Consider the following 19821-nt stretch of genomic DNA (forward strand, 5'->3'; position numbering starts at 1 on the left):
TCTGTGTTGGAGGGAAGCCTTCTAGCTTATCAGTGGGAGTGGTAAGCACTAGGTAACCTGTCTACCACATAAGGAGTGGTTCTGGCCCAGAATTTGTAGTTATTGGCCATTTGGCGGTCTTCCATCTCTCTCAACTTTCTGATTTGAAGGCCTGCATTTGCACTTGTTTCTGTCCTGTAACTCCTGGGCCCATCTCATTTGCTCACTCAAAAAAAAAAAAAAAAAAAATGTATCTGCTTTTACTGTATTTGTGTTTCTTCCTACTTTATTTTGCTTTTGCGTCATCTTAAAAGTACTCAATTGTATTTATTACTGCTTGGTGTAACTCATTCTAAGCCTTTTAGTTTAAGTACTTGGGCTTCAGACCAGTTGTTTTACATTAAGAAGGTTTGTGGTCTGCACTGTAGTGGCAGAACAGGTAGCTTACATCCTTCTAAGTTGGGAACTGCTGATTGAGGGCTCAGTGTCTGTTATTCTAAAAGTGTATTAATTCTGGTTTAAGCACTTGGGCTTCAGGCCAGTTATTTTACATTAAAAGGGTTTGTGGTCTGCACTCTTGTGGGAGGAGAGGCTGGACTCTGCCTTTCTGAGCTGGAAATTTCTGGTTAAAGGCTTATAATGCCTGCATATTTGAACTGCTTCTTACTGAAATTGGTACATTTTGTTTGCTGTAGCATAAACTAGATCCAGGCCTGCTGAATCTAGCTTTGTTTGTATAACTTGAGCACTAATCCAAGCATTCTTTAAAGTATTCAATTGTGTTTATTACTGCTTGGTAGTAACTTGATTAAAATGTAGCTATCATTCTAAGTCTTTTGGGTTAAGCACTTGGGCTTCAGACCAGTTGTTTTACATTAGGAAGGTTTGTGGCCTGCACTGTGGTGGCAGGACAGGTAGCTTACATCATTCTAAGTTGGGAAATGCTGATTGAGGGCTCAGTGTCTGTTATTCTAAAAGTGTATTAGTTCTGGTTTAAGCACTTGGGCTTCAGGCCAGTTATTTTACATTAAGAAGGTTTGTGGTCTGCACTCTTGTGGGAGGAGAGGCTGGACTCTGCCCTTCTGAGCTGGGAATTTCTGGTTAAAGGCTTATAGTGCCTGCATATTTGAACTGTTTCTTCCTGAAATTGGTACACCTTGTTTGCTGTAGCATAGACTAGATCCAGGCCTGCTGAATCTAGCTTTGTTTGTATGCTTGTTGTTTGTTTGCTTGTTATTTCCCTGAAATGCTAATTCCACCTAAAACGCGGCTTTTCAGCGCTTCTGTGGATCCCTAGTGATATCTGCATTGCTTACTGTACTTATTTCCTTGTTTCACTTGAAAGAAAGTTACTGTTTGTCGTTTTTGCATTTAAGTTACCTGTAGCACATTGCATTTAAGTTACCTGGCACTTGCTCACTAAAGCAATTATATAAGTCAGCACTAAAAAATTAAAAGCACTACACCCTCACAAACTCCCCTTGAGTACCTTGTTCCCCACTGGCCCTTTTTTCAATTATAAAGGAATTCCCAATACTATTCTAGCATGTCCAAAGGTCAGTTGTCAATCTCGTCTCCGGTCCAGCTGGTGAATCTGGGAATCTTGAGGCAATGTTACAACTGCCTCATGTACACAGACAACCCTCTCCTCCTCCCAACAAATTCCAACACATGTGAGAGATGCAACCATATAGCCATACTGGAGGCTAAGCTCTCTCAACTTAGTACTGGCGAAACCAGTCAGGAGGAGAAGGAAACCACACTCACTACAATTCCAGTCTCACATAGACCTACCATGACAGCAAACCAAACACAAACACACAAAAACATACTCAGAGGCTCTAAATAAAAATCTGCCTAAGCAGCAGAGACCTCTAAAGCAGACACCCAAGCAACTGCTACCCCAAAACAAAATATGTGCAACACATAGCTCACAAAGCCAGTGTGCTGAACAGTCACAGCCCTTAAGGCTAAACAACAGACCTGATACAGTTGTAATAGGTGACTCTATCGTCAGGCACACTGACGTCCCGCTCACCAGGCTGAACAAGGAGAAGGTCACGGTGAGCTGCCTGTCGGGCGCTAGGATCCGCCACATAACACAAGCACTCAGGTCACTCCAAGGCAAGTACAAATATGACTCAGTCATTGTCCATGCTGGTGTGAATGACCTGAGACATACCTCCCTGGACTACATGAAAAGAGACATAGAGGAGCTCTCTGAGCATGTAGCCCAGGCCGGTATGACCCTGACCTTCAGTAGCATCTTACCCTCACCAAGAATGATGCCACAATATGAAGACAAGATGATCAATTTCAACAATTGGCTTAAGTATTGGTGTCATTCAAAGGGGATCCAATGCCTGTCAGCCTGGGATGACATGCTCGACAAGCCATGATGCTTCGCTAGGGACCACCCCTGGGCTTTCAGATATTGGCAAAGGCTGTTGCTACCCCCTATAGTGCCTTTTTTAGGCAAGGCTCAAAAGACAAACCCACCTCCATAGGTATCACAAGGGATAAGAAACTAAGAGTAATGCTACTCAATGCCAGAAGTCTAAACCTCAAGATGCACGCACTTGAAACTCTCCTTAGCATGGAGAACATCGATATCTGTGCAATAACTGAAACCTGGTTCAAGGCTCCCGAGAGCACCCCAGCACTACCAGTTTATACCTCATACCATGCTTTTCGGCCCCAAAACTTGGACCGAACCACAAAAGGAGGGGGAGTATCAATATTTGTCAAAGATACCCACACCTCCAGGTTGGAGGCACAGCACGAAGCATCAGAGACTATCCATGTGCAACTAACAGTGGGGAAAACTGCTTTCCAGTTTATAGCCTGCTACAGACCACCCTCCCAAACCCAGGAACCCCACTCGGCCTTCCTGAGAACACTGGAAAATATGAAGGTCTCTCCAAACACCATTATATTGGGCAACTTCAACTACCCAAACATAGACTGGGAGCATTACTCTAGCTCCAACACCCTAGCCCAAAGGTTCCTAGAATTTATAAACTCAAATGCTATGGAACAACTTGTTACTACTCCCACTAGAGGAGAAAACATACTGGACCTGATCACCAACATGGGGACTCTATGCTCCAGACCAGAAGTGTATCCCTCACTGGTAAGATCAGACCATAAACTAATCTCACTGGATATTCACATCCCGACTCCACCCTCTACCCTGAAAACCACAGTGAAAAACTTCTCTAAAGCAAATTTCACACTCCTCAAAACCGAGGTGGAATCCTTCAAAGCCCCTGGGCCTGTGGAAAATACGTCCCAGACCGCAGAATCCTTTATAAACGCATTCTATGAACACCTTTAGGAATGCATGGATCATGCAATCCCAAATAAAACCAAGACCCAATCCTCCAAAGGCAGACTTCCTGTGTGGTGGACCCCAGACATAAACAAACTATACAATAGAAGGAGGAAGCTACTACATGATAGAGCAAAATCCCAAAAAGGGAAGGCATCTCTGATCAGTATTAGCAAAAAACTATGGGCACTCATAAAATCGTCTAAGGCCAGCTTCGAGAGAAAAATTGCACAGGACACTAAGGATAATCACAAGGCTTTCTTTAGTTATGTTAGGAACCTGGGTGGGAATTCCCAGATATGCTCAGAATTAGTCCAAAATGACAAAAAATACACTAAACCCACAGACATTGCCAACATCCTAGCTGACAGGTTCAGCACAAACTTCTCCCCCTCCCCACCAAAAGGGCAAATATCTATCCCAGCAGAGTGCTGCCCCCCTGACATCTCAAATGCTCAGGTAAGAGCTGCCCTCTCCAAAGCAAACACAGCATCAATGGGACCAGACGGTGTCCCGGGCTGCGTCCTACATGAACTCCAAGAAGAGCTAAACCCAAACATAAAACTACCGTTCAATCTCAGCCTTACTATAGGATATGTACCCAAAGAGTGGCGTACAGCAACAGTGGTCCCTCTCCACAAAGGTGGTGCCTCAACGGATCCTGGAAACCAAGCCTGACTAGCTTGGTCTGCAAAGCTATGGAAAGGATCATCATGGACTTCATAAATAAATATATTGGGGACCTACAGACACTGGATCCTACCCAGTTCGGCTTTGGTAAGGGCAGATCTTGCCTAACGTGATTTATTTCTTTGAAACAGTCACCAAGGCCATTGACGAGGGGAAGGTGGTCCACACAGCCTACCTGGACCTCACAAAAGCCTTCGATACAATACCCCACTCGGGCATTATAGATAAGCTCACCAGCTTAAATATAAACCCCTATGTCACTAGATGGGTTGAAAACTGGCTCAAGGACAGAACCCACATGGTTAGAATTGCTGGAGCCATGTCAGACTCCAAACCAGTTACAAGTGGCGTCCCACAAGGCTCAGTCCTGGGACCTCTCTTGTTCGGTATATATTTCTCGGAGGTACAGGCCAACATGGAAGGACTGTGGCTGACCAAGTTCGCAGATGACTGCAAACTGGGCACCATAATCGACTCTCCAGCCGACACAAGCATCCTCTAAAAGGGCCTCATAGAAACAGACAACTGGTGCCAGAGCCATGGCCTCAAGCTAAACGCCAAAAAGTGTATAGTCATCCCATTGGCAAAAACAAAGTGCCCACAAATTACCACATAGGTGGTAATCCATTAAGTACAGAAGACGTAATTAGGGACCTGGGGACCCAAGTTGATAGCAATCTCTCATTTGACAACCATGTGGCCAAAGTGGTTAGAAAAACATTCTATATAGCCCACCTAATCATGAAGGGCTTCACATCTAGATCAGGGGAGGTCATCGTGCCTCTTTACTCATCCCTCATCAGGCCCATAATTGAGTACAATGCCCCTTTTGGGATGTACCTTACCAGACACCTGCAGCAACTGGAAAGACCCCAAAAGTACCTCACCAAGAGGATCAAAGGCCTCAAACAGATGCCATATGCTGCCTGGTTAAAGAAACTCCAGCTCTACTCAGTGGCATACCACCTGCTCAGAGGCGATCTGTGCCTCACGTATAAAACCATGTCCAACCCGTAATTAATGGACATGCTGCACCTCAGAAAATCCAAATCCCATCGAGCTACGCGCTCGAGAGACTTGAACCTCAGCACTGAAATAAATAGGACATGCTGGAGGGACAGATTCATAACCCAAAGGCTCCCTTCACTCTGGAATAAAATCCCAGTCCAGGTTAGGCAGAGTCCCTCATTGACAGTCTTCAAGAGGAATCTTGATGAGTGGATGGGAGATTGTAGGTTTACCCCGGGTATCACTTCTGTGTCACTGTTAGAAAGAGGCACAGTATACTAACCTCGAAAAAGGGCATAGCAAATTTAATTTAAAATGGGTGGCGAAAGACAAACACACTCTGGCTAGGCTTATAAATGCCCTAGGGCAGATAGCCTAGTATGAACCTATGAACCTATTAACATATTAGGACTGAGTAACCTAGTAAGGTTTTCTTGTTCTTAACTGTTAACTGCATTCTGTGTTCATACCTCTTCAGACAAAACTTTGAGCGTAAATAGTTATGAACAGCAGGTAATGATATTACATACACTTTGTATGACTGGTATTGTGGTATTACATGCTCTTTGTATGTCTAATATTGTGGTGTTACATGCATTTTATATGCAAGGTATTGTAGTGTTACATGCATTTGTCAGTTATTGTGGTATTACATACACTTTGTATGTTTGGTATTGTGGGTAGCATAATAATGCTTGCAGAAGTGTAAACACAGTATGGAAATACACTTAGCTTGAAGAAAATCAAAAGAAGTCATGAGGCAAGTAGGTGAGAGAACAAAATGCAGCTAAAATCAGTTTACTGATTTTGGCAAAGATAATGGAGTAGAAAACAGTGTTTAGAAAGGTAGTAGAAAACACTGCCATCGGTTCCTCCATTTCTGTGGTTGCTAGTTGAACCCTGATTTTCCTGGGTCACAGTTAAGGCTTTACTCTCATGCCATGGAGACAATGATTAAATAATAATACAAAAATGCACTGTACTGAGTACCAACAACTCATGGCTGAACTTTAATAAAATGTATACTTCATAAAACCAAACCGTGTAAGTAAAGAATGATGAGCTTTCGTGCCAACAGTGTTTATAGGTTCATAGGTTGGTACTAGGCTATCGGCCCTAAGGCCTGTACAAGCCTAGCCATAACGATTCCCTGGATATTTCTTCCCACAATATTTACTTCCCTGGATCCCTGTCTAGCAGGGCGACTGACGTGATTCCTCAGGGTGAGTTTCCTATCTCCCATCCAATCGTCAAGGTTCCTTTTGAAGAGGGCCAAGGAGGTGCTGTGCTTGACATGTATGGGCAGTCTATTCCAGAGTATGGGGAGTCTCGTTGAGTCAGGAGCCTATCCCTCCAGCATGTTTTGTTCATTGTGATGACAAAGTTTAGATCCCTGGAGCGTGTGGCTCTGAGGTATTGAGATTTCTTTAAGTGGAGCATGTCCAACAGCTCAGGGTTTGACATCGCCTTGTATGTTAAGCAGAGATTGTCTCTGAGTAGACGATATGCCACAGAGTATAGCCAGAGTTTTTTTAGATGATCAGCATAGGGCATCTGCTTTAGGCCTGAGATTCTTTTAGTGAGCTATTTCTGCGGCCTTTCCAGCTGTTGCAGATGCCTTGTGAGGTATGTACCAAACAGGGCGTTATACTGTATAATAGGCCTAATGAGGGATGAGTGCAGTGGGACAATGACCTCCTTTTTTCTGGATGAAAAGCCCTTAGTGATGAGGTGTGCCACACAGAAGGATTTCCTGACTGTTGTGGCAATGTGGTTATCGAAGGTGAGACCACTGCCCACCTGTGTCCTTAAGTCTCTCATCACACTTTTGGTGTTTAGTGTACTGCCACCTATGTGGTAATTCATGGGTACATGGTTTTTCCCAATGGGGATAACTATACATTTCTTGGCATTAAGCTTGAGCCCATGGCTCTGGCACCAAGCATCTGTTTCTGTAAGGCCCTTTTGTAGAATATCCACATCATTTGGGGATTCAGTAATGGCTCTCAGTTTGCAGTCATCTGCAAACTTTGTTAGCCAGAGTCCCTTAGTGTTGGCCTGTACCATCAAAGAAGTAGATATCAAACAAGAGCGGTCCCAGGACTGAACCCTGAGGTACTCCACTTGTCACTTATCTGGAGCTGGATTTGGAGTCAGCAACTTTTACAGTCTGGATTCTGTCAGTAAGCCAGTTGGCAACCCATCAAGTGATGTAGGGATTTATGCCCAGCTTAGTAAGTTTATCTATGACTCCATAGTGGGGGATGGTGTCAAAGGCCTTGGTGAGGTCCAGATAGGCTGTGTGGACCCCTTACCCTCATCTACAGCTCAAAGAAGTCAATCAGGTTCAGGAAACAAGATCAGCCCTTCACGAACCCAAACTGGGTAGAGTCCAGTGTTTAAAGGTTGCCAATGTCTTTGTTTATAAGTTCCATGATAATGCGTTCCATGCCCTTCCAGATCAGGCTTGTCAGACTGATGGGACAGTAGTTCCTGGGATCCAAGGTAGAGCCCTCCTTGTGTAGTGGGATAATTGTAGCTGTGCACCACTCAGTGGGCACGAAGCCTGAGGTGAGGCTATGATTAAACATGACACTTAGGTGAGGTGCCAGTTCATTTTGTAGTTCATGTAGTACATAGCCCGGGATGTCATCTGGTCTCATGGATGCTGTATTCTTAGCTTTGGAGAGTGCGGTTTCTACCTGTGTGGCCATGATTACTGGAATTTGGCAATCTTTTGGTATTGAGATGGGCCCTTTAGTGGGTGAGAGATTCTTCAGATATTAAAGAGAAAGAGAAGCAAGTCCTGTCCTGCCTGTAATGTGATAGGATCAGTGTTTGTAAAAACACGTTACTTAAAACAAGATACATATTTAGTACTTAATCTGTGGCTGTTTCACTTTCAGACAGCACTAATGCTGACAGTTGAATTGAGGAAAGGGCTTCTGTCAGCTCTAAAACAATTTAATCCAGGTCTACTTCCTGACCTCATTACTTGTAATTCAGTCTCCCCCTCTTCCATTGATTATCAGTTACTTTAGATGCACCAAACTTAAAATAGTGTGCATTACCTTTACACTTACATGCTTAACAAGTGCATTTTATAGTCACTACCTGATGTCTAATCTCAAAGTAGCTGTCCTGTCTGTCAGTCATCTGTTTGTTCTCCCAATACAGTAAGCAGTGCATGCTACACAAGTAGTCAACATTTAGGACACTTGAGCCACTAGTTACCACTAAGTAATATTAAAATAGTCAAGAAAAGTAAATCATTGATAGTTTGTCAGTGGGTAGGTGCTGGAGGGGAGCTACTGATTTTGCTTCTTCGAGCATGAGGGGGTGTACATAGTGCATGGTCAGCGGCTTACAGAGCAAGTGTTATTTAGATGCTAAACAGTACCGGTCTCCTTTTCAGAAAGCCAGTGTCTGCATATGGCTCCCACTGAGGTAATCTGTTATGTTTTATGTTAAAAATTCCGCTGTAATTGTATCACAGTCCCAGCAATTTGCAGAGTAGCACGAACTGGAGATTAACTACAGAAAAATCTTTTATTCTAGACCAATAGACATTAGGTTAAGCACTTTCATCTACAATGTGTAGACTTTTTCAGAACACTACATAAATTAGTCAGCTGGGTTAAATACATTTCGTAAACCAATCAGAACAACAATAAACCAAGACGAACATTTAAAGTGCACTAACTGAAATAAAAACTACATATCATATTTAATCAACAGTTCATCCCTTGTTGACTATAAATACTATACATATAATGAATAAATTAATAAATACATACATATATATATATATATATATATATATATATATATATATATATATATATAAATAGACTATAAAATATAAAATGTTGTTGTTTGTCTTTCAGCTTTTCCCGGTAAGGAGTCGCCACAGCGGAACTCCAGTCAGCTAATGATTGGCAGTAGATTTATATGAAATGCCGAGGTGCCAGCTCGACGCCCAACCTTCAACGAAGGCACGCCCATTTACGCACTTAGACTTAAAAATATAAAGGTAAATGTCTTCATAGCATTATATTCTAGCTTCAAGCATTGGTTTAATGGAAAATAAAGTTATTAATACCTGGATGCGCTGCTGCATTAAGTAATATCTGCCATTTAATCTCAAGTCCAAACTGTGATTTATTTAAATTTGCCATACTGGAACAAGTTAAAGTTAACCCTAGGGGAGAGAATGTTAGGACTAAACTGGGTGAAAACGAGATTAAATGGCAGATATTACTTAATGCAGCAGCACACCCAGGTATTAATGACTTTATTTCCATGAAGTTAGAATATAATGCTATGAAGACATTTACCTTTATATTTTTTAAGTCTAATACATTTTATAGTCGATTATATATATATATATATATATATATATATATATATATATGTGTGTGTGTGTGTGTATTTATTAATTTATTCCTTATATGTATAGTACTTATAGTCAACAAGGGATGAAATGTTGATTAAATATGATATGTAGTTTTTATTTCAGTTAGTGCACTTTAAATGTTCATCTTGGTTTATTGTGACGTTGTTCTGATTGGTTTATGAAATGTATTTAACCCATCTGACTAATTTATGTAGTGTTCTTCTGAAAAAGTCTACACATTGTAGATGAAAGCGCTTAACCTATTGTCTATTGGTCTACAATAAAAGATTTTTCTGTAGTTAATCTCCAGTTCGTGCTACTCTGCAAAATGCTGGGACTGTGATACCATTACAGCGGAATTTTTATTTCTAGTGTGTGTTTTATTCTAGGGTCGATTCCGCTCCATTATCTATTTTATGTTAAAAATGTTGTGTTAGCTCTTGGTATCCACATTTACATGAATCAACTCCTAACTATATTTATTGCTTTGTCACAACAATCAGTTTTACAGATATATATATTAGTACCATGTGTTCCCCAGTAACTTTATTTACTTGAGAATGGAAACACAAATGTCAATCTTCCAGGCAAAACAGTCAGCAGTGTTCACCTTTATAGATGTTCTGTGAATCCCAACACTGCTGTTTTTTCTCAGTTTACTGAAGTATTAATTGCTATTGAATAGCTTCCACTGACTAACTCAGGACACATAGCTGTTTTCTTTCAGCTCCCTTGTCCGTTTTTCCCCTGCTCCTGACATTTTTTGGACTCTGATCTTATAGTGGATCACTTGATTGTATCACTGTGAGAATGCTTAAAGCCTCAGTTTAATCTTGTTTGTATTATAAGAAATATTGCACCTCTTAATGTACTGATTGTTGTTGCCTCTTGTGCACAGTTGCATGATTCTAAGTAATATATTAGAATACCTTTTTACTGTTGTTTTAATTATGCTAATGTTACTTATTTGTTTTCCTGCCGATTGTAACTTTACCAATCCAGACTTCAAGGACAACAGAAGTCTGTAAATCAGGCATAAAAAATAGTGCTTTTGTTCTGCTGGGTGTCTAGATCTATACAGGATTAAAAATAAACAGAGGATTGGTCACACAAGCCATTTGATTGAGCAGAAGCTTTAAAGGATAACTACACTGTAAATGTAGCATTTCGTTTCCATAGAGTGTATTTCCATCCCTAGAGAATGACCTTCTTACCTTCTCATATTAAAAAAAAATAAGTATATGGCATTTCTATCCAGAACAGCTTCCTTAATGCATACCATACTAGGAACTGAATTTGCCTTCCTTGCATCAGAAGTTTGTCTCCCTTGCTGTTGTTTCACAGTGCCTATTATATCTGAAAGTATTTTGCCAACGAGCACACAACAATGCACCTGTAGCACTTTTTTGTCATTTCACATCCAATGAGGTCATAGAGCTCTTCAGGCTTAAAATATGCATCTCCTGGGGCTGTAAACCTGTTACATTGTATATAGTCAAAAGGTGAATAAACATGATAACCAATGAAAGAAATTTCATTAATTAGCTTAGCACGCCAAGATATTTAACACTGTGGCTGACAAAGTAGCAGGACAGGACCTGAAACTCACAAAAGATCACTTTTAAAAAGTTAAGTTATTTAAGTTATTTCTGTATCCTTTTTCAAGAACTGTTCTTAGATGTTACAACACATATGCGAGAAAGACTTCTTTAAGAGTCATTGCAAAGTCACACACATTTTTACTGAAGATTCTCAGACCTGACAATATTTTCCCTGGTTCCATTCTAAGTGAATTAAACTATGATCTGACAATACAGAGTAGGACACTATAATTTCATCAGTTGTGCCATCACAGCACATCATGGGGAAGAAATAAATTTACAAGAAAACAAGGTCACGTCAGTATGTCTACACCATGAGAACATTCAGGGCTAAGAAAAAATTAAAATTAGTAATAAGTTGTAACTGTAGTGTTGGAAATGTTAGATTGTGTAGACCTTCATGGAAGGATTCAAAATGTGTTTTTTCCAGAAAGAAAATTTAAAACAGTTTTATAACTGTCAGCATAGCAGAACATTGGAAGTACAGTATGCCCCCCCCCCCCGTGTGCCCATTTGTGTTAAGAATTTAAAGTAAAATGGAATGTGCTGAATTAAACACTGCGGTTATATACTTGCATTTATAAATATAGGCTTACTGTATGTCTTATATGAAAGAACAGTAAAAAGTATTATTGCATATGACCACCTCAGGCGATGTTACTGTAATTTACTGCTATGACCTTAGGTCTTCAGTATGTTTGCATTCAGTTCACTTGTTGTTTTGTCTTTTTAGATCCATCTCCAGCAACTACAACCAGGGAGCTATTCGGAACAGCTAGCTCTGGAAAAGGACTTCATAATGTCATGATGGACTGAAAAAAAAGACAAAATAAAAACAAAAGTTTTTCTTTCTTTTGAAAAGAAAACATTTTAATAGACTTTCTATCATAAGCAACCAAAGGAGGTGGAAAGTTAAAAAAAAAAAAAAAAAAAAAAAAACGGTGGAAAAGAAGTCTATTTTGATAACAGGAAAAAACAAAGAAATTATTTTTGTGAACAGGAGACAATGCAAAGAATAACAAATTATAATTTAAATTTCATTCTGGGTGCCAGAATGCAAAAGGAAAAGAGAGATACGATAAGTCATATCTCATTTTTTAAGTGATTTAAAAATATGCAAAGGTTGTTTATTTGTCATTTGTTAGCTGCCGTTCGTCAGTTTTGTACAGATTTTACCATGCAATCATTTCATTTGTCTTTCTGAGGTGGTGTAGCACAGATAGCTGTTTTGTTGGTCTGTTGAAAACACTAACACTTTACTGGCAATTTTAAAAACTGCTTCCTCCACCTCCTCTTTCATTACTTGTAAGAATGGACAGATTGCGCTAAATAAGATTCTGTAGGCACTATCTAGTCTCCTTTTCCCACACATTTCAGTTATTTTCTTGTTTTACAAAATCAACCATAGTCAGGGATTTTTATCTCTAGCTGCTTCAAGTTCTCACCTGTTACAGTTTTCAGTTTGCTACTTTTTCATTGTTTCAATGAGTCATTTTATTACATAAAAAAGTTATCCGTCCAAAACTTAAACACGGAGGAATTCAGTCCCCTACATCAGTGTCTCAAATGACCAAATCTGATCTTTCTTTAACTGAGCATTGCTTGTTGAGATTTTATGCAAATTAAAAAAAATCAATTAAAAACGTGTTAGGTAACTGAATTCTTAAAACGTTCCATTTATAACAGGCCCATTATACATTAATGTCAGTATAAAGATATGCTCTGTTGTTCTGTTGCACACTCTTTTATTCAGAAAGACAAGCTAGTCCTTCTGTTATGTAGTGTTTCTGGATTTCCAGTGAAAGCATACAGTTTGATAAAACCTGCATTATACCTCATTAATGTAATATGCTTAACCAGCAATAAGTCACGAATCACAGCTAGCCTTACAAAGAGGGCTGCCAAGGGAGCTGTCATGAGTAATTAATTAGTATGGTCAGCAGGTTTGAAACGTAGTAAATGCCCTACAGGTCAGCCAAGGGCATGACTGGTTGTGCATTTTGACATATATCCCAGGACAATATTTTAAACAAAATTAAGAGAACAGCAAACCTTTAAGGCATCATACTTGCTGTAACTGCACAAAGCTGCATTAACAGGATATTCTGCAGTTGCTCTTTGTGCTAGAAAAAAAAAAACAAACAGTGTGCCCATTTCTTAGATGTCCAGTGACAAGCTGCAAGTGCAGTTGGACACTGCCTACCCCTTTTTCTTGTTCACCTACTACCTTTGCTTAGCATAAACAATGTAGGTCAAGTCACAAGCTTTTTCATCAAATCCAGTATTCCAGTGTAAAGTAACAACATATATCGTTGGCCATATTCAGAAAAAAAGGCGTGCTTAACTGCAGAGGGGGTTGCAGAACAGCATCAGGTGCAAAAATAGCTAGCTACATCCCTGCACTGGAGTTCTGATTTTGAAAAATCTGAAACCCAGTTAGTGGTGTAGCAAGTGTGTACTTGACTGATCAGATTTTTTTCCTGAGTGCAATTCAGCAATATTGTGGTTCATAAAGCACAGAACAAGCAGAACTGACTAAATTTTTGTTTACAGCACAGATATGTACACAGTATAGCCTTTTACAGTTTTATAGGGCAAGAGATGAAAATATACAAGTTTCTTAATAAAGGATAACTTTGAAGAGATATATTCTTTTTAAATGTTAGATGGTGCTGGATACAGTGGTACATGATCTAAATAAGAAATAGAGCTGCATGACAGCAGCTTCATGAATACAATGACTGTTGCATGTTAAGGCATGCAGAGTACCACTTAGTTGGTAGAATGTGCACAGAACATAAATGGTTGCCTCCAGCAGTGATGTTGTACACAGATTGGGACAGTAGAAAACGTGTACCACAGTACAATTGTGCTTCTTTGGACTTCTTAGTTACCATATGGGCAGTGTTTTTGGTCCATTTGAATCTTAATCCGTTATTAGTATAAAGATTGCTCAGTAACACTGATGCCGGCAAGGCTTCATTGTTGAGACATAATTCTACTGCAGCCAGACAGTTGACATGCTTACCAGAGATGTTACATATCTGCTTACCTTTTAAGCTCAGCATAAACTTTCAGGTGGAGGTATTCAAGTGTGCACAGACTAAAGTGGCCATGTTTCTGATCAGAGAAGCAGTTTTCTTACATTGTAAAAAATTGTAGTCTTGCTCTGACCTAGGTTAGTGATACACAGAGTTAGTGCACAAAGATACACAGACTCCAGAATCAAAAATGCAATCCTCCTTGTAGCCAACAAAAGTTCTTTGGACTGTGATGTTGACCACAGTGCTAATAGCATGGTGGTCCTTTCCTGAAACAAATCCCATTAGTGTCGTATTGTAGGGTACTCATGCAGTTAAAGCTGCATAAGAACTTGCTTTCTCATTAACTTTGTATCAGTGTGGCATAAGGGTAGTTGAGAATTAAATTCATTTGTAGACTTGAAGTAGTTGTCTGTGCTTAGTCTGGAATACCAAGTGACAGATTTGATGTCATCACAGAATAAAATCTACAGTCCAGATCCTTCTTTATAAGGAATGGTTACTTTATATGGAGCAGTGCCTCACAATTGCAAGTCGCATTATTAAATAAGGGCATCAGAAACAGGAATCAAGAGCAAACAGAACTACCTATCACAGAGGTGGGGGCTGCATACCATCACTCAGAGTCTGTGAGCAAAACACGAAATACAGAAGTAGAACAAGGACCAACAGCCAGCATCACTCTGCCAGTTTTGATTTCTTTCAAGGCCTTTACCAGAAACATGCAACTACAACAACACAACATTATTTTTTTTCTCCAAGAGTAAGTTTTCAAAGCAGTCAGTTAAAATTCCTCCATATACAACAAGGATCTGGAGATTAATAAACTACACTATGGTGATCCAAGGCAACACTACATGTAGAGATTAGAAAGTAATACTTAAATACCTATTAAAGCAGTTTAATTTTGTGTAATCTGTTTATATCCAATTCTCATACAGGTTACAAGTAAAGGAGCTGGCCAAGACTTCAATACATGAATCCAAACATCTGCACTTATAAAATGCTTAGTGTCTGGTGTTCTGCAAGTGTTTTATGCCACATATTCTGCCATATGATTTTTCTCTCATTCCAGATGCCTGTAAATGGCATTATTTTTTTTATTCTCTGTAGTACACCCCTTAAGTATTCACCAGTATGTTTTTGAACACCCTTGTCTCTTACAGTACCCTTTCATATGCTAAATGACTGCATTTGATACCTTTGTTATGCTGAGGTTCCAATACCAGCAATTAAAAATAATTTATGGTATTCAGTGATCAAAAGGCATCATAAATTTCTGTTGCCCATTATATTTTTGTAGTACTTCCAGAAATCATCCATTACTAATCTGTACTGCATTATTACATTACAGTAAATGCACTCAGATTAAGTTTTATTATGGCATTCCTTCTGTGAGTTTCTAGCATCCATCCTCTGCTATGACTTAGCTGGTCTTTTAACTGCACTATAAATACAGAGCCCAAAAAATTTCTACCGATTATTTATTTATTTTTTCTGGTTAAACTCATAGTGCTCTGTATGAAGTGCAGTAAAAAGCTTATTTCACTGCTTGTGTCTTCTCTGTGTATTTTAAAGCTGCCAATGTGATCACTGATATTAAAAGATGACACTAAATCTTTACTTTTCTAGGTATGGAAATAACTTCACAAACTTTGCAAAACAAGTTATTTCACAAAGTCAGCTGTTATAGTGTGTGTCGTAATACTAGAACAAAACAGTGAATTTAAAACAAAAGTTTGGAGCAAGTTATAGTGATTCAGTGTAGTCCTTTAAGGGAAAAAGTTGAAAGTCATGGCATTATCACTAGCTACTATATCAGAAGATAAACTAGTAACTTTTTTGGTGAATGCTGTTATGTGTAGAAGACAGGTGCTTTTTCAAAGCCTTAATTTCACACACAAAAAAGGAGGAGACGGCCATTAGTGACCTAACACAAATATGCAGTTTGAGCTCTTAAGCACAAGACAATCAAAATGAAATCTAATATATATATATATATATATATATATATATATATATATATATATAGTTCTCCAGAATATATTTAATATATGTATATACACAGTGCATATATACATATCTGTATAAATAGATAAAGATATCTGCCTACATTAAATAAAAAATATTTACAGAGCACAGAATTAACTATTATCCTGGTAACCTGGATGATTACTTGGTGTCTCATTTAAGCAGTCCACAATAATCATTTTGTGATATTGAGGAGAGGGTAGGTTTGAATTTGCAAACATGGGTGCATGTTTTGGTAACCAAAATTTGCACACCTGCATGGTGTGACATGCCGTATTTGTAGACAAAGGAACTTACAAAAGCATCCCTTGCAGAGGAGAGTTTCTAAAACTGTGCTAGTCAGGGGTCAAGGGAAGTAAATATCGTGGGAAGAAATATCCAGTGAATTGCTAGGCTTGTATAGGCCCCTAGGGCTGATAGCCTAGTACCAACATATGAACCTATAAACTTATACGGCATGTACACACAGCATTTTTTATTTTCTGTAGTAGTTTGGGGATTTGTGCACTTAAAATTCACAGTGTGACTCGATGAACAAGGGGCAGTTACTTCTGTGAATGAAGAACTTCACTATTTAATGTGATGGCTGCTAGCTTGAATTGCTTTAAACAATGGCATAAGTAGTCGTAGGCTCCTCATCCGACCATTTTGAATCTAGTTTCTAATGAGGTGATAAATTGCACATAAGGTCGCTGTTTGCAGTGCTTTGGTTTGGCACTAAAAGCAGAGACAAATTAGTATCCAATGCAGTGGTGTGGAGGAAGCAGTTTGAAGTTGCCGTCTTAGATATGGATTGCTTCTCTTGAAAAAGCTTGAATCTGCAAGTTCTTTTTGATTTTGCTGTTGATTTATTTTTCATTCTGTTCTTTGTTGTGTCAAGCATGTGACCCATGCCCTACTGCTTTCAAATTTCTTTGGGGGGGGGGGGGGGTTCAGCTTATTTCTTTACAATGCTGCTGGCTTTTTTCCCCTTTGGAAAGCTAAAATAATTTCTAAGTGTTCTTCAAATTTGGTCATTTTTTGTGAATCTTTTGGTTTTATTTTTTAAAGAGGACTTCTAGTCGTAGTTTGTAATAGATTTAGATATTTTGGTTAGAATTTTAGAGTAAATAACTTTTTTTATTTTTTTAACTGTAGGGAAAGACTGAGTCTTGACTTTTTTGCAGTATTTAGGAACTGTGTTTCCTATGTTTTTGTTTTACTTCATTACTCCCTTTGCGATCATTGGAATTGGACTTACAAGGCAGTTTTATTTTTCTATGGGGAAAATAGAACTATTCCCTGAAAGTGGGCCACCATTTTCACAGATTTTTTTCTGTAGTAAGTAGAAATCTCAAGCCTAGGCAGATGGACAGATAATCTGCAGATCACGGACTGGCTTCTGATTCTCAGATACTTCCCAGTTAAACATCTGGTTTGATTAAATGAAAAAACAAACAAAAAAAAATACCTTACCTACCATGCCAAAATACTACTGGACTTAAATATCTTCCGGACAACTCCTACTTGATTTCTAGCCTGTTTGAAAAGTTCAGCATATGGAAGGCTTTAATTAGGAAGTAGTACTGATGGACCTGAAAAATCAAAGGAAGAGGGTTTGTGAGCTTGAACTCTAGCTTTTAGATGACTGTTTCCTATCCGTAAGTTCTACTTTTCAGAGTCCCAGTCCTGCCCACCATTGTCCAACCCATTAGGTTTTCCATAAGCACAGAGAAGTCAGACACACCCACTTCTGGTGTGTGAGGCAACATGTTAATGCATGCACTCATGTAAAACTTATTGTAGGCAGTAACACACCAATTACATGAGGGGTAGTGGTAAGCTGGAAGGAAGACTCAGCTAATGCAATTTTTAATTGCTTGAAATCTCCAAAGTCTGATGTCATAGTTTAGTTTTTAGGTATAGTGAGCTGCAAATTGATTATGCTGCAAACAAGTTTGGTTCCCACAGCTTCCATTTCTGCACTCTGCAGTGCTTAGTAAGTCATTGATGGGTTGGATACTGACAGGATACAAATGAGAATAAATGTGAAAATAAATTATCAGCATGTGGCTGACACACAGTACTAATGGCAATTGGTCAGTTGTTCAGGGGAGAGCTGTTCATACAAACCCAGATCCCGTACAGTAAGTTACAACATGTGGCCTTCTGAGTCATTGTTTAGCATGTTTAAGAGCCTTCAGCACTGTTACCTCTGCTATTGTAATATTAAATATTTTATGCCACTTTATTTTTAAGCAAAAAGAGCTAGCAATATCACTAAGGAATTCAATGTAGATCTTGTTTCCCTAAAGCTGCTTTTCTAACAGATGAAGGTAGTTCATATCCAGTTATAGCTGACCATAATCTTGGTGTATATTATTTCACTTTTATATGGAGATTTTTTATTACTAATAACACCCACATTCATGCAGTGTTTGGCTTTACCATGGCTTATAACTTATTGCATTTTCCTCTTGTGGCCTTTTTTCTTGACATCAGCCTTGTAGTATTCTGATAATATCATAGTCACTGTGGAAGTGTTACAACATTGGATTTCCACATCTTTGAGAGTCAGGGCCTTCTTGAATATCAGTATTGGTATCCCTGCCATTCGGGCTGGCCATTTGAAATATCCTTTAACAAATCAAGAAAATGGTTAAAGTGGGTATTGTTGGAGCCATTCCTGCAAGATCACTTTTTGCATCACACGGTGGTACTTTTAGGGCAAGAGATGCCAACAAGAAGGCATGAGTATTGCTTGTCAGTGTGGGCATATCAAATGTGTAAGCCTTCCTAAACTTGCTAAATCCAGGGTTTGCACTGTGGAGCAGCTGTCATTGTGGGATTCCATTTATACCATACTTAAGAAGCTGAATTGTAGATTACTGCACTCCATAAATTCTTCCATTTGTATGGTAGAGTTAATCATTTTCCTGTTCTCTGACCAGATGAAGAATCTGGGATGTGTAATTGCACTTTTTGATGTAGTTACAGGTTGGAGGTATGACAGGATGGGATAAAAATACATCTGACAGCTGTACTTGACACAGGCTGTGCATGCAGTGAATTAGTATTTCAGGTCTGTGGTACTTTAAGTCAAAGTGGTTCCCTCCGTCCATTTAACAACAAACATGTTCAGCTGTTTTCTAGCCAGTGCAGACAAATAATGTTGTACCCATTGCGTCATGGAAGGGGAATAGTCTAAAGAGTTTCACATCTTTATGCCTCAGTGGTTACAGTTACATAATGTTCCCATTTCACAGCCAAGAGTTGCTGTTAAGTAGCATCCTATTAACTGGAGCTGGGATCTGAATCAGATGTAGTGGGTCATAAGAGTGAAAAAAAACGAGTTCACAAGCAGCTGAGTGGTAAGTTTTTAGTGCTGAATTATTAACTACTTACCAGTGGAAGTAACTCCTATTCACTGGTACGGTATGACAGGGAAAAAAAGGCTAAACCATAGTAGTTTTCTGCTCAGTATTTAGGCATATTCATAGTGGCATTTTATGGCCTGTCATCTACTGAGTGGGGTGCAAGTTAAAGTAAACGCTTGCTACAGTAATTAGGTTTAAGATTCTGCAAAAAACTGAACCATTGTAGAACTCAAGGCAGAAATTCTGACCCAAAGACTTCATTAAAGTACAGAAAATAAACAATTTTCTGTAAAGTCAATAGTGGAATGATCACAAAGAGCAGTGACTACCATGCACAAGTGAGGTCAGAATGTTCTAGGAAGTTGCAAACTTTACTTTAGGTCTCAGA

The 19821-nt window shown here is 39.1% G+C and overlaps 1 protein-coding gene across 4 annotated transcripts in view; it reads left to right on the forward strand.

Annotated features, from left to right (window-relative positions):
• The window catches only part of RBMS2 (RNA binding motif single stranded interacting protein 2), a 1165202-nt gene extending 1153129 nt beyond the window's left edge, over positions 1-12073 (forward strand). For all 4 annotated transcript variants that reach the window (XM_044083632.1, XM_044083630.1, XM_044083631.1 and 1 more), the window contains exon 14: positions 11739-12073. The gene's annotated coding sequence lies outside the window, so the exon portion shown is untranslated. The remainder of the gene's footprint in view (positions 1-11738) is intronic.
• The last annotated feature ends 7748 nt before the right edge of the window (positions 12074-19821 follow it).

This window comes from Protopterus annectens, chromosome 9.part0 (assembly GCF_019279795.1).
Source record: "Protopterus annectens isolate FY-2018-M chromosome 9.part0, PAN1.0, whole genome shotgun sequence".
Lineage (NCBI taxonomy): Eukaryota > Metazoa > Chordata > Ceratodontiformes > Protopteridae > Protopterus > Protopterus annectens.